Source organism: Capsicum annuum, chromosome 11 (assembly GCF_002878395.1).
Source record: "Capsicum annuum cultivar UCD-10X-F1 chromosome 11, UCD10Xv1.1, whole genome shotgun sequence".
NCBI classification, from domain to species: Eukaryota; Viridiplantae; Streptophyta; class Magnoliopsida; order Solanales; family Solanaceae; genus Capsicum; species Capsicum annuum.
Genome location: NC_061121.1, coordinates 37,310 through 51,463, shown reverse-complemented (window position 1 = coordinate 51,463; position 14,154 = coordinate 37,310). Strand labels below are relative to the sequence as shown.

The window sequence follows — 14,154 nt, the reverse complement described above, 5'->3', positions numbered from 1 at the left end:
TGGTTGTTTGAAGAAGAAAAGGAATGGGCCCGGGTCGGATTATGTGGATTGGGCTTGGGGAGGTTATTGTGTTGGGCCATTTTTGGCTGATTGTCGTCGACTGGGCCAGGCCCGAAATTGTTGTTGTTGGGAGATTCGAAATAGGAAGGGTCTTTAAAAGGTGGCCGAATTAAATTAGAGAACTTTATTTAAATATTAATCATAATGAATATCAATTTGATTAATTGCATTGCAATTGTGGTCAACTTGATTTCAATTATGGTCATATTTAATAATTTGGCTAAATTAAACCTAAATTCTATACGAATTAAACACTTGTTTAATCCTGAGCTTCTTAATTAAAAAAAAATCAAACACATATTTATCCAAATAAATTATTTTGAGAAATAAAGACATATTTAAATCAAGATTTCAATCTTTTGAATTTATTTTCAAGATTAGCCTTGATTAAAATCCGATATTTTGTAAAATAAATATTTAAGTAGCCAAATTATAAATTTTGTACAATTGACTACGACAATATATAATCGCTACTTAAAATGACAAACTTCCCCAGACGAATATATTTTTTTTGAAAAATTTTCTATTCGGAAGAAATAAATATTTCAATTTTATTAAAAGTCGAAGAAGCTCGAAATTAAATTTGGTTGTGAAGGGCAAAAATTAGGTGTCAAAAACTGCTCCCTCCCTTTGGGTAGGGTGGATACAAGTAACCCTGGGCAAAGGGAGGTTGACGTCCCTAATTTTTTGTCCGACCACAAATTCTAACTCGAAAGAGGTTGATTTTTTGCAGAGTTTCATGGAGTTATGACCGAACCTCAGTATCAGGTTTCCTACATATATCAGGTTGCATGAGAATTCAGGCCACTTGTAGTTCATAAAGCTTGATTTTAAGCATAATTTTCAAGAAAATTCACTAGCTATCTTGGTTTGGAGTTATTCTTCTTTTAGGAATCTTTTCAAATAACCGATAGATTTTAACTCTTCCTCAACATCATCATGACTACTATATGAGGGTCTAGGGGATTCTGTTAGGCCATTAATGGATGGTTTTCTGTTCAACAACCATTTATATGAAAAACTCTCTGTGGCAAGAGGTTGTTGGGAATTTTCATAGAAAATAGTATACTACAATACAACCTCTCTACTTCACCTGAGTTAGTGGTATGATCTGCGTACACTTTATTTTCCCCAGACTCCACTATATGGGATTACACTGGATATGTTGTTGTTGTTGTTGAATAGTATACTATAATATGGGAAGAAAGGAAAAGGAAAATGAGATGCTTATATAAAGAATTTACAAGTTACCGCTACAATAGATTAAAATACACTTGTTGTAAAAAAAAAAATTTAAGTTGTCAATGTATATAAGTTAAATCTGCATAAAAATAAATGCTTGGCTGAGAATAGAGGGACTCACGTGAGTTTATTAAACAGAGTGTGTAAATTGTAAGTTGTTTCATCATTCTTTTAGGAGGAGTTGTTTATATAGCAAAAGATCACAAAAATAAAACGAAGAAAAATATTTGAATCAAGGAGATTATTCAATGAGGTAAATCACTTAACTCCACCAATCATGCTATGGTTGCCACAAATAAACAAATAAGAATCTGTCTAAATCTTAATATTGAAATCTTTCATAAACAAAATAAGGAAAAGAAAATTCTCCCTACTTATTAAAGGAAGTCAAGAGGGGGTAAAAGAAATTAGTATCAATCAATTGCAATATCATCTAAATTTATCATAATTAATACGTAAATTAATGTATGTCACACTAAATAAGGGCAAAGAGAAATTAGAAAATCAATTAGTGAAATAGTTCCTCACAAATAAGGCAAAATCGAATTAGGTACAAAATCAGGGTAAATGAGTCAAATCGATAGACAAAATGTACCCATATTAAGTTTGCGAGATTTGCGACGTAGTAGGCGAAGTAATAGGGGTGAATTGTGATGTATCTGGAGATAAGCTACTTGTATGAGTTAGAAGGAATTTTTGTAATTAGTATAGTGAGATGGAATTTTAAGTAATAATGGAAAGTTAAGGTGTTGTTTTAAGTAATTTTTCCTTAAAAAAATCTAAGTCTAAAGAAGAATTATCCATTTTTTATCAAAAATATTTTAGAACTTTGAATTAAATGACTCAAATCTTCATATTAATAATATAAATTTTTTACAACAATATCAAGTTAATATAATGCAAACCAATAATGACTTAACATTTTATTATTTATAATTAATCCTTACTTTTATAATAATAATCATATTAATAATAATAATATTAATACATTTAATGTCTTTTAATAATACTAGAATTTCTATTAAAATTTGGATTTTGCCCACTTATTTAATACCCTGGCAACTGAATGATCAAAAACATTTTGCATACTTGCAAAACAATGAGCTACAGAAGAACAAATTAATCAAGGCTAAAAACCAGCAAAACTAAATGACTATATACACTCTTTATACAAAGTACATATAATCTTTACCCACCCAAATAAGGGGTATGAAGGAAGTTAAGTCTGAAAGAAAAAGAATACCAAAATCCATCAAAGGATTCAAATATGTGACCAAAAATTAAGAAAAGAAAATAAAAAAAGTAAAAAACTTAAATGTCAATGAAGTTATTAACTATTCTCTTTCAATCAATTACCTACCAAATTTTTCTTCGCGGTCCATCTCTTCCTACACGCATCTATTGCCTCCAGCTTTGTTCTTACGAGTTCTTTAAAGCATTGTTGATATTGTGACTCAATTGTATCAAGCTCCAACTTTAACTCGACGTTGTCCAGATCATCTTTCTCTACTAACGATAAAAATGAACAATTGCTAGATAATCTCATGCATTTAGAATCTTTATCTGTATCCGTCAAGGTCACCTCCAGATTCAGATTCTTTTCAAATTCATTTGATAATATGCAGTCTACATAATCGACACCATTTCGACGTGACTTACCTTCATGATGAAACAAGCCCATGAACGCTAGCTCTGATAAGTATCCACTAGATCCTTTAGAGATTAAATCTGCACATGTAAAGTAGTCGCCAAATCTAAATGAATTCGAAGAATCTTTGTGAAATTCAAGCATTACAGCATGATAATCCATGAACAAGGAAGAAGAAAGGACAGAGTGTAGTTGGGAATTTTATTCTTCATCGTCTGTACATTACAACATTGCAGCTATTTATATACTTGAGCTAAGATAGTGAGCTCATTTCCAGCTTAGTGACAGCTCATCATAACTGACTAACCACTTGCCTAACAACCTCTAACAACTTGCTATTGCTAACTGACTAACAATCGAGAAGCTTCCAAAACCTTCCATCCAATGGAACAGTTAGTGTTGTGTGGTTTTGTATAGTGTGTATCATATCTTGAGATCATATTTTGAGCTTGGATCAATAGTTAAAACACACCTCCTCAAGCTGCAGGGTTCAATATATTCAGCACACCAAGCTTGCCTAATAAATAAGCATGTTGGGCTTGGCTTAGTCCCTTGGTAAGAAGGTCAGCTTCCTAGTCATGAGTGTGAACATGTATAGCTTGTATCAGTCCACTTTTGATCATGTCCCTGATGAAATGGCTATCAATCTTTATGTATTTTGTTCTCTCATGAATCACAGGATTGTTGGCCAATTAAATTGTTGAATTGCTATCACTAAAGACTGATATGGGCAAGGTAATGGGAACCTTGAGTTCCTGGAACAAACTAAACAACCAAGTTATCTCTGCAACTGCTGAAGCCATTCTTTTGTACTCAGCTTCAGCAGAGCTCCTGGAAATAGTGTGCTATTTCTTGGACTTCCAAGAAATTAAAGATTCACCAAAATGAACTACATAGCCAGTAACTGATCACCTAGTGTTGGGACAAGTAACCCAATCTAAGTCACACCAGCAAGTTAGAGTGGTAGAATGCTCAGCCTTTACCCAGATTCCTTAACCAATAGAGCCTTTGAGGTACCTGACTACTCTGATAGCAGCCTCCCAGTGTGATCTCTTGGGATGTTGCATAAACAGGCTAAGAGTGTGGACTGCAAAATTATTATCTGATCTTGTAATAGTGGCATACATGAGTTTACCCACTAGTCTTTGATAAGAAGAAGCATCGATCAAGTGATGTTAACCTTACATTGGATTTTAAGGGAGTGATTGTAGGTTTTCAACCACTAAGACCAGTATCTGAAATTACTTCTTGGAAATACTTCTTTTTGTTTAATATCACCCCTGAATTGGATCTGAGGACTTCAATACCTAAGAAGTATTTGAGATTCCCCAAGTCCGTCATCTTGAAATGCTGATGTAACTTGGCTTTTGTTGCATCAATCAATGCTGCATTGCTTCCAGTAAGAAGTAGGTCATTAAGATATACAAAAACTATTACTGTGTCATCACCTTAATGTAGAATGAAGAGAGAATAGTCATGATCACTCTGAGTGAATCCAGTATCAAGCAAAACATGAGTCAGTTTCAGGTTCCATTGTCTGGAAGCCTTCTTGAGGCTATACAAGGATTTGAGCAACTTGCAAACTTTGTGCTCTCTTTGGCTTCTGAAACCTTCTGGCAACTCCATGTACACTTGCTCTTCAAGATCCCTTTGTAAAAATGCATTATAGACATCCATTTGATAAAGAGGCCATCCTCTAGATACTGCTACAACAATCATACTCCTGACAGTAACCATTTTTACCACTGGTAAATATGTTTCATGATAATCTAGCCCTTCTTGTTGGATATATCCCTTGTCTACTAATCTTGATTTGAACCTTTCCACTTTACCATTTTCAAGATATTTAATCTTGTATATCCATTTGGAACCAACAGTGTTCTTTTCTTTGGGCTGGTCAACAATGGTCCATGTGTTATTGACCTCCAATGCTTGGATTTCTAACTTCATAGATTCCACCCATATTTCATCTTATAGCTTGGTTAAAGTGTTAAGGCTCAGTCAGAGTGGAGAACTTTAACAAGTACCACTAATAGGCAAGTTTCAATTTACTGTAAGATAGGTTATTGGTTAAGGGGTGCTTGCATCTCTGGATTTTTGAAGTGTCAACATAATCATGCATCCACATAGGTGGACTGCTTGTTCTTGTTGGTCTACTGGAAGAGGGTTGAGACAGGGAACGGTCATCTTGACATATTTCTTCATGAGTGGTATCAGGTTAAACAGCACCAGGTACTGTAACATCAGAAGAAGCTTAAGTTAGAGAAGGCTCAGCTTGGCAATCAGCTTCAGTATTTGCATCAGATAAAGGTACATCAGGTGGTGCAGCATCAGTAAAATTAGCATCATAAATGTGAATGTCCTCTAAAGGAACATAAGTACCAACTTCATTATATGTGGATACCAGGAAGTCATTGATGTCTTCATCAGTTTTGGAAGCATTTGGATGCTGTAATTTTGCTTGTGATGGATCAAAGGGGAATGAATCTTCATGAAACACAACTTCCCTATTCACTAATAGTCTTTTTGAGTGGATGTCCAGTAGCAAGTAACCGTTTTGAGACTCGAAATATCCTACTACCATGGCAGGTTTAGCTCTTTCAGAGAACTTGTCACTTCTAGGGACAACAGTCACATAACATTGACATCCAAACACCCTCAAATGAGATAGATTGAGATCCTTGGAGAATAAAAACTGATATGGGCTCTTACAACTCAATACTGAGGCTGGTAACCTGTTCATAATATATACTACAAATTTCACACATAATCCCTAATACTTGATGGGCAAGTGGGACTGAAACTTAAGAGCTCTAGCTATATTTAATATGTGCTTGTGCTTCCTCTCAACCACTCCATTTTGTTGTGGAGTGTGAAGATAGCTAGTCTGATATAGAATACCAAGAGATTGAAATAATGTGTGACATTAAGTATCAACTCAGTCCCATTATTAGATCTAATAGCCTTTATCACCACTCCAAACTGTGTTCTAATCACGGATATGAATCTCTTAATAGCTACTATGGTCTCACATTTTTGCTGCAATAGATGAACCCAAGTATATATACTATATTCATCCACCGTAGTCAAGAAATAACACTTATTATCAAATGTAGATGTTCTATAATGACCCCATAAATCCATGTGTACAAGTTTAAAACATGCAGAACATTTAGTAGTACTTATGAGAAATAACATTGTTGTTTGTTTAGCTAGTGGACATACAGTGCATTTATTGAACATATTTACATCACTGTGATTCATCAAAATGTCTAAGTATCTTAAAACCTGAGGAGCTGGGTTCCCAAGTCTTTGGTGCCACAGTCTGCAATTGGGAACAATAGCTTCTGTAATGAATCTGCTATGTTTTGGTCCTACATGATCAGTATTATTGTTGACACACAATTTTGGCTCTCCTTTTCATAAAATTAATTTCTCGATGCTTAGAATTTTTGATTTTTTTTCTTTTTTCTTCGTCAAAATATGTTTCAATGTTAACAGTTTGAAAATGATATTTTTTTTTACTAATATCGCACCCCACAAATTTAATCAAAAATAAATAAATAAATATATTTTAAATTATCATTTCACTATTGTATTTTATTTTTTAAAAAATGAATAAACAAACATATGTTAGCATATTAACATAATATTTACTATATTATTATATTTTTTTTTGCAATATTTACACTATTTTTTATTTAATTATATATATATATATACATCGATGAATTAGTCAAGTTGAAATGGATCAACGAGAATTAGATAAATTCATTGATCCGATTGGGGAAAATTCATTAATTAAATTTAGCCCTTTAAAATGTAGGAAGATCATCCCCAAAACTCATTTTACTAGCCCAAACCAAACCCCCTAGCCCAGCTCACCTTACAACATCAAACAACAGCAACATTAGCAATATGACCAACACAATCCTAAAAATCCTCTCTTCACGTGAAATTCAACAAAACACACTTCAATCACGGAAAGTCCACCAAAAATTTTGAATTTTGCAGAGCCCATAATCTTTGAAAAGGAAAACTTTGGTGCTCATTTTCCTTCTTCCTCTTTTTTTGGTTTGATTTGAATTTTGAATTTTGTGATACATGAAGAAGTCATTACAACCCTTTTTCCACTAAAAGGGGAGTCTTCCTCACAATAAAATGGTGAAGAGAGATCAATTCGTGAGGGGCCTACTATTTTTTCCTTGTTTATTTGAAGTTCGAGACTTTGAGTTGAAGCCCTAGTTCGTTTCTCCACACAAGGTCAGTAATAGCCTTCATCTTCACATTTTTTGTTTCAGTTTTTTTTTTTAGAAATAAAATACGATTGTCTATAGCTTCTTGTCATTTATCTCAACTCTGCCTATCTAGATCCGTTTGCTTATACTATTTCTTTTAGGGCTATGCGTGAAAATGGTTGATAAGAATTAATGTTATTGTTTTTTTTGGTTAACTCATCCAATATCTATTTTCTAGTTTTGTATTTAGAGTTTATTTGGTGTCCTTGTTGCTGTTGTTCTTATTTTAGTAATATTGCCTCATTTTGATTTTTTTTATGAATTAATTAATTTTAGGCCTTACTTGGTATGTTGTTGTTATCATCCTGGGATTTTATTTTGGTATTGCGGAGGTTTTAAATATATCTCCAATGCTATCATCACTACTAAATACTCTCTCCGTTTTATTTTAGTTGGCCCTATGAACTTAGTACTCCCATTAAGGAATAATTAATAGAATTTATTTTTATCAAATTATCCTTATTAATTATGCTTTAAAAAAAAAACATAACTTTGAGTATTTATATTTGTTTAGTCATTTAATGATATGAGTAGAATGGAAAAATATGAGTAAAATAATCTTGATTTTACAATTGGGACAAGTAATGTGAAACAAATTATTTTTTTTAAATAAAAAGAGGGTCAACTAAAAATAAAAAATGGAGAAAATATTAATTATACTCATATTATTTTTTTTTAAAATTGATACGTGCATTACCGGCTAATTCCATTTATGGAACCAGAGGTGGATGAAAGGAAAGGGCAAATAGTTGCATCTTTTTTTTTATTATTAAAACGGGTGTTGAAAGAAAAAAAAAACCAAATAATTGCATTACTTTATCTTTTTGCATTAAAGGGATGTCATTTCTTTATCAATTAATTTTAAAGCTTTATTGATTTTTTTTTGAAAGGAAAAGTTTTTTTAAAAGTCTAAGTTTTTTTAAAAGTCTAACTTCTTTATTTCTTTCTTTTCATAAGATAACAAATGTTGAATAGCTTTGCCGCAAACTAGTGTTCTTCTTTATTTGAAATATTTAACGAGAAAGGATTACGCTTAATTAAAGTATTATTACATTATTATAAAATGTTAGGAGATATAAGGAAAAATGTTCTATTAAAAGTTATGCGATGAAAGGTTTTTAAAGGAAAGGGTATTTTATTTGATTTTTTCCAAAACTCATTATGTTTATCACTGTGGGAATACAATGGATTTTTTGTTGTTGTTGTTGTTGTTGTTGTTGTGGAGTTTGACGGATAACAGGTTTGAATATTATGATATGAGGTTTTTTTTTATGAAGATGGTTCACGTGTTCCTTGACAAGGATGAAGTGTATGTTTTCCCTCGATGAATTGTTAGAAGTCTTGTTAATTTACTTTCTTTTTCATGTTCATTTGGATTGAGTTGCCTGTTATATGAGACAAAATCTGTTTACATCCCAAAATATTTATTTCCAAATGTTTGTTCCTAATAGGTGTATGCTGATTTATTTTCGCGGTTTCATTAAAATTTAATATTCGAATATTCATGTGGCATGTATTTCTTTCCGTTCATTTTCCTTACAATTAGTTTGGCTCCTAATCTTTATTTTTCTTATTTTTCACGTACACTCGTGAGTGTGTTTGGAGTCTCATAAATGAGTATGTTGTGCTTGGCTTAGTCCCTTGGTAAGAAGGTCAGCCACCTGGTCATGAGTGTGAACATGTATAGCTTGTATCAGTCCACTTTTGATCTTGTCCCTGATGAAATGACAATCAATCTCTATGTGTTTTGTTCTCTCATGAATCACAAGATTGTTGGCCAATTAAATTGTTGAATTACTGTCATTAAAGACTGATATGGGCAAGGTAATGGGAACCTTGAGTTCCTGGAACAAACCAACCAACCAAGTTATCTCTGCAACTGCTGAAGCCATGCTTTTGTACTCAGCTTCAGCAGAGCTCCTGGAAATAGTGTGCTATTTCTTGGACTTCCAAGAAATTAAAGATTCACCAAAATGAACTGCAAATTGCATTACGTGTCTCCTTCTAGCAGTCTAGTGCCTCCTTCCCTCTTTTCAAGCTTAAGTTGTGTTTTTATATGTTCTTATGTGATTTCCTGTAGTGAATTTTTATCGTTCCCTCTTCGCCCGTTAGATTTTAGACTTAGCATAATCACCAGACTTCGACATTTAATTTACATCATTAAAAGTTTTAAAATTTGTAGGTTAAAAGATACCTTTAGAATAACGACCAAGTTTGTTAGAATCTTTTTAATACTTCTTTAATACGAAATAGTAGTTTATCTTTAGAATAATGTTAGTTTCTTATTAGGTAATAATTTTGAAATCCTTTAAATATAAATTTGTGGTAGATAGGCGTGTTATTGCTAATTTGGAAAACCATCTTTACTAATTGTAGATATGGCAAATCAAAGTTTACTTTCAATAAAAAATGGCATTTCGCAAGTCCCTTTTAAGTATTCCTAATAACAATTAAAAATATTTTATCGTAATAAATAATAAATTCTCAAGTCATTATATATTTAAACAACTATATAATTTATCTATTCATGTAGAGTAAGGTAAGTGACTTATTATTTTATAAAATCTGATAAACAAAAAAAAAAAAGAAGGTTCATCCTTTAGAATAAATTTTTATTTATTTTTAGTTAAAAGCTTTATTTTATTTTTATTTATGGCAAGGATGTTCTAAAATATTTTCTAATCTTTATAATTAGCATATATTATCTTATAAAAGAATTTTTTTTTAATGTCTTATATATATCTTTTCTTAATTTAACATTTGATTTTTTATCTAATCTAAGTTTGGCCGGTTAACCGTAGTTAGAGGATCCTTTAGGGTGCCTAATCCCTTTCCTTTAGGATAAATAGAATCCTTACCTAGAATTTTAGTTTTTGCAAACCTTAAAATGAAGTCATTATTTATTTTAATCATGTAGTTTGTAATAGGTGTCCAAATTCACCGTAGAACTAATTAGGTGGCGACTTCCTTAAAGTTGACAATTATTTTTCCATACTCCTTTAAGAACATACAGTCCACCCTCTTGTCTACCAATCCCCTTCACCTTGCCATTGAAGAGGTCCTGAAATACATAGAAATCAGGATAAAAGGACACAAAGCATGACAGTTCCTTGGTTATGTTAGCAACAAACAACAAATTTAGTCTAAAATCTGGAACAAAGAGGACATCTTTGATCACATCATCTGTAAACATATAGGCTTCTCTAGTGTGGGAAATTGTGACTTCATCACTTATTGGAAGGTGCAATTTGTCCAAGTGTCTTGTAAGCAGGCTAGTGCTATCTTTGAACATGTGTCTATGAGCAGACATATGATGTGTAGCTCCTGAATCTACAATCCAACTATCAGAACAAGCCTCGGATAAAAAACAAGTGGTAATACTTGTCATACTGACTTGTTTCATATCCTTAGTATCCTTGTTCAACTTGTTCATGATTTGAGTGTACTCTTTATCTGAGAATGTATGAGGTTTTGCCAGTGGTGCAGAATTCATATCATGACTGGAACTGGCAGCATCACCTGGTCCTACTACCATGCTTACAGTTTGGGAAGACTTTCTACCAGTGCTAGTATAGTTGTTACCCCTATTATGTGGTGAGAAATCGTTACCACCAGCATTATGTGACCTGAAATTTGGAGGAGTATAACCTTGTTTTTGTTGCAGTTATCTTCTTGTATCCTAGTTTTAGTAGAACTCTATTTTGTATTTATTATTGTACTTATATGTTAGATAGATATATGCTATAATTCCACTTTATAAATACAGAAATATAGAACGATCAAGGCTCACACTTTAACCCTTCACTTTATCTATTTCATCTTGGTATCAAAGCCTTAAACGATCCTTTCCATGGCTTCAGAAATTTCCTCATCTCAGACCACCACTGCCTCTGCTCAAACTGCCATAAATCAATCTTCTCTTGGCCTTCCAAATCCCTCCAACAGTTTCCAATATCAAAGGTTTTGTTCCTATTGAATTGACATACGTCAACTGCATTACTTGGAAGAAAGTTTTTCTCACCGTCCTTAAAATTCACAATCTTCTTTCCTTAGTAGATGGAACCATACTATGTCTACCACCAAAACACGCTAATTTCAGGCTATGTATTCAGTGTGATACTATTGCATTAAGTTGGATTAATGCACCCCTCTCTTCTGCTGTTCTTGACAAACTTTTGGACTGTACTTGTGAGACATCAAAAAAATCTTGGGACACCTTAGCCTCCCTATATTTAGATCAAGTCTCTTCCTCTATAATTCACCTCAAGTCTAAATTCCAAAACTTTAAAAAAGGGTCCCTTTCTATGGAGGATTATCTTCAAAAACTTCACCCGATTTCCTGCTCTCTCAGAGCAATTGGTAAACCTGTAACTGATGATGATCTAGTCACTCTAGAGCTGCAAGGATTACCTTCATCTTATCGTACCTTTGTGTCTCGATTAAATGCTACTGGCACACTTTCTTCCATCATTGCATTACGACTACTCCTTCTTACTGAACAAGCTCACATTAATGCAAATACTTCGTCAGAGTCAAATTCTCAAACCGCTTTGTTGGTGGCCACTCAAGGCAAGAACACCTCTAATTTGTCATCATTTGTTAATGGAAATCAGTCATATCAATTTGCAAAAGGACACTACAATGGACGGAACTGTGGTAGAAATAATAAGGGTCAACACAGTAGAGGCCGAGGTTACCAGAACTCTTCATGGTATGGTTTCCAACAACAATCTCGGCCTCCTTCCCCTAGTACTGGTATTTTAGGTAAATCCCCTTTCTCTCTCGTTAAGCAATGTCAAATTTGTTTTTACTATAATCACACTGCGTTGGAGTGTAGAAACAGGTTCAATCATTCCTTTGTGGCTAACAATATTCCTCAATCATTTGCTTCCATGAATTTGGAGGAGGTTCAACCAACAGTTTGGTATCCAGGGGCATCTGCACACATGACTCCTGATCCTTCTACTCTTACTTCTCACACTCCTTATCCTGGTTCTTCTCAAGTTATGGTTGGAGATGGTACTCTTCTCCCAATTAAATCTATTGGATCTTCTACTCTTTCAACAACCTCTAAACCTTTTCTTTTAAAGAATGTATTATATGTCCCATCCCTCATTAAAAATCTACTTTCTATTCAACGCTTATGTGCTAAAAATAATTGTTTTATTCACTTTACTGACTGTGGTTTTTTTGTCAAGGACATGAAGACCGGAACAACATTACTCCACTGTAATAATTCTGGGTCCCTCTATCCTCTACGTGTCGCTCCATCCAGCTCTTCCAGCATTGGTCTCTTTGCTAAAATTCTGCCTGCTTCACTTTCGCACCAGCGTCTAGGACATCCTAGCCGAGAATCTCTTAGCTCTTTAGTTGTTAGAAAAATCTAGAAACAGATTATGGGTGGGCTCATTTAAATTCTCAATCTGAAGAAATGGATCTTTTAGAAGGTCCTTGGCAGGCAACCTCAGCGAAGCAGGAACCAGGCATTTCTCGATGAATGCTTTGATTTGGGGATCAGTAACTTTGCCGAGGGAAGCAGGTTTAACACCCTGAGAATAAATAAAGTTGCTTCGATTCACTAAAACATGTAATGCCTATACAACTTAAAGAAGAAACTTTATCAAACTTACCGAGCTAACTTTCTTAAAAATTTGAGCAGGATTTTTGCATTCACTGTAAGGATCTTCAAAGGTTACTAGTTCCAACATACACATGCCGAAGGAATATATGTAAACCAGTTCATTATATTCTTCTTCGTAAAACTCTGGGGCCTTAAATTCCGGGATCCCTTCAAAGGAATAGATAAAGTTAGTGTTTTAAAAGAGAGGGAAGTATCCATAACAATACTCTTAAAAGTAGGATGCTCCATAATGGTAGCCAATCCAAGGTCCCCAATCTTAATTTCTCCAGTATTTCCATCGACAAATATGTTGTCACACTTCAAGTCCCTATGAAAGATAGGAGTGTTGTAACTGTGAAGATACTTTAACCCTTGAAGTACCTTCTTGCCCAATTCTTTATTGCCTTCGTATCAACACTTCTATACTTCTTGCGGTATCTGATAAGTACAATTTACATATTTATTGTATGACAACACAATTTGTAAGCAAAGAAAATGAGGAACTATGAGAAACTCACAACCTCAGGTTCCCAGATGTGAAGAGTTTAGTGATCATATTAACTGTTCTCTTCTTGTCATCAAACCATGAATCTTAGAACTTCATTATATTGCCATGCTTCAATTTTCTAAGAAGATGCATCTCCACATATAACTTTCCCAACTTGTCAGGTGACTGCAAAACGTCCTCGACTTTCACTCGGCTCCATGCGCCTTCAATACGATCATGTAAGTCAAATGCCTTGTAGCTGAAACACATTTTTTTTTTTTTAAAAAAAAGACAAAACGCTTTATGCTCTGAATACACAATTAGTGCTATAGAAAGGAATAATAAAAAATCAGCAATTAAGTTTAGGAACATACACAGTCTTGAATGCACCCTGCCGAAACTGTAGAGGAAACACAAGAAGGTGATAAATATAAATAATTGTCAGTGAAATAACACTCTGGAACAGCCGTCGCCGCTCGCTCGGCTTTGGCTTCGGCTTCATCTTTGGAAAATGATCGATGAGATCTATCTTTTTGGACAAAGTTTATTTGACAGAAATTTAATCCGGAAATACCAAAGGGAAAAAAGCAACTTTTCTGTATTTTTTATCCTCCATTGATACGCATGCATGCATTGGTTGATATTGTTTCGAAATGCAATGTAGAAACGAAGTGATGCTTCGGAAGGGATGGAACCCTTCAATGAAATGACACACTGTTTTGTGTGAAATGGTATGTCTGTTCGGAAAAGACACATTCTTTGGATGAACAGACATGAATTTCCAGAAAGATCACACCTT

The 14,154-nt window shown here is 33.7% G+C and overlaps 1 pseudogene; it reads right to left on the bottom strand.

Moving 5' to 3' along the window:
- Positions 1–12,614: 12,614 nt before the first annotated feature.
- On the bottom strand, positions 12,615–13,857 carry LOC107865532 (annotated as a pseudogene).
- Positions 13,858–14,154: the final 297 nt, after the last annotated feature.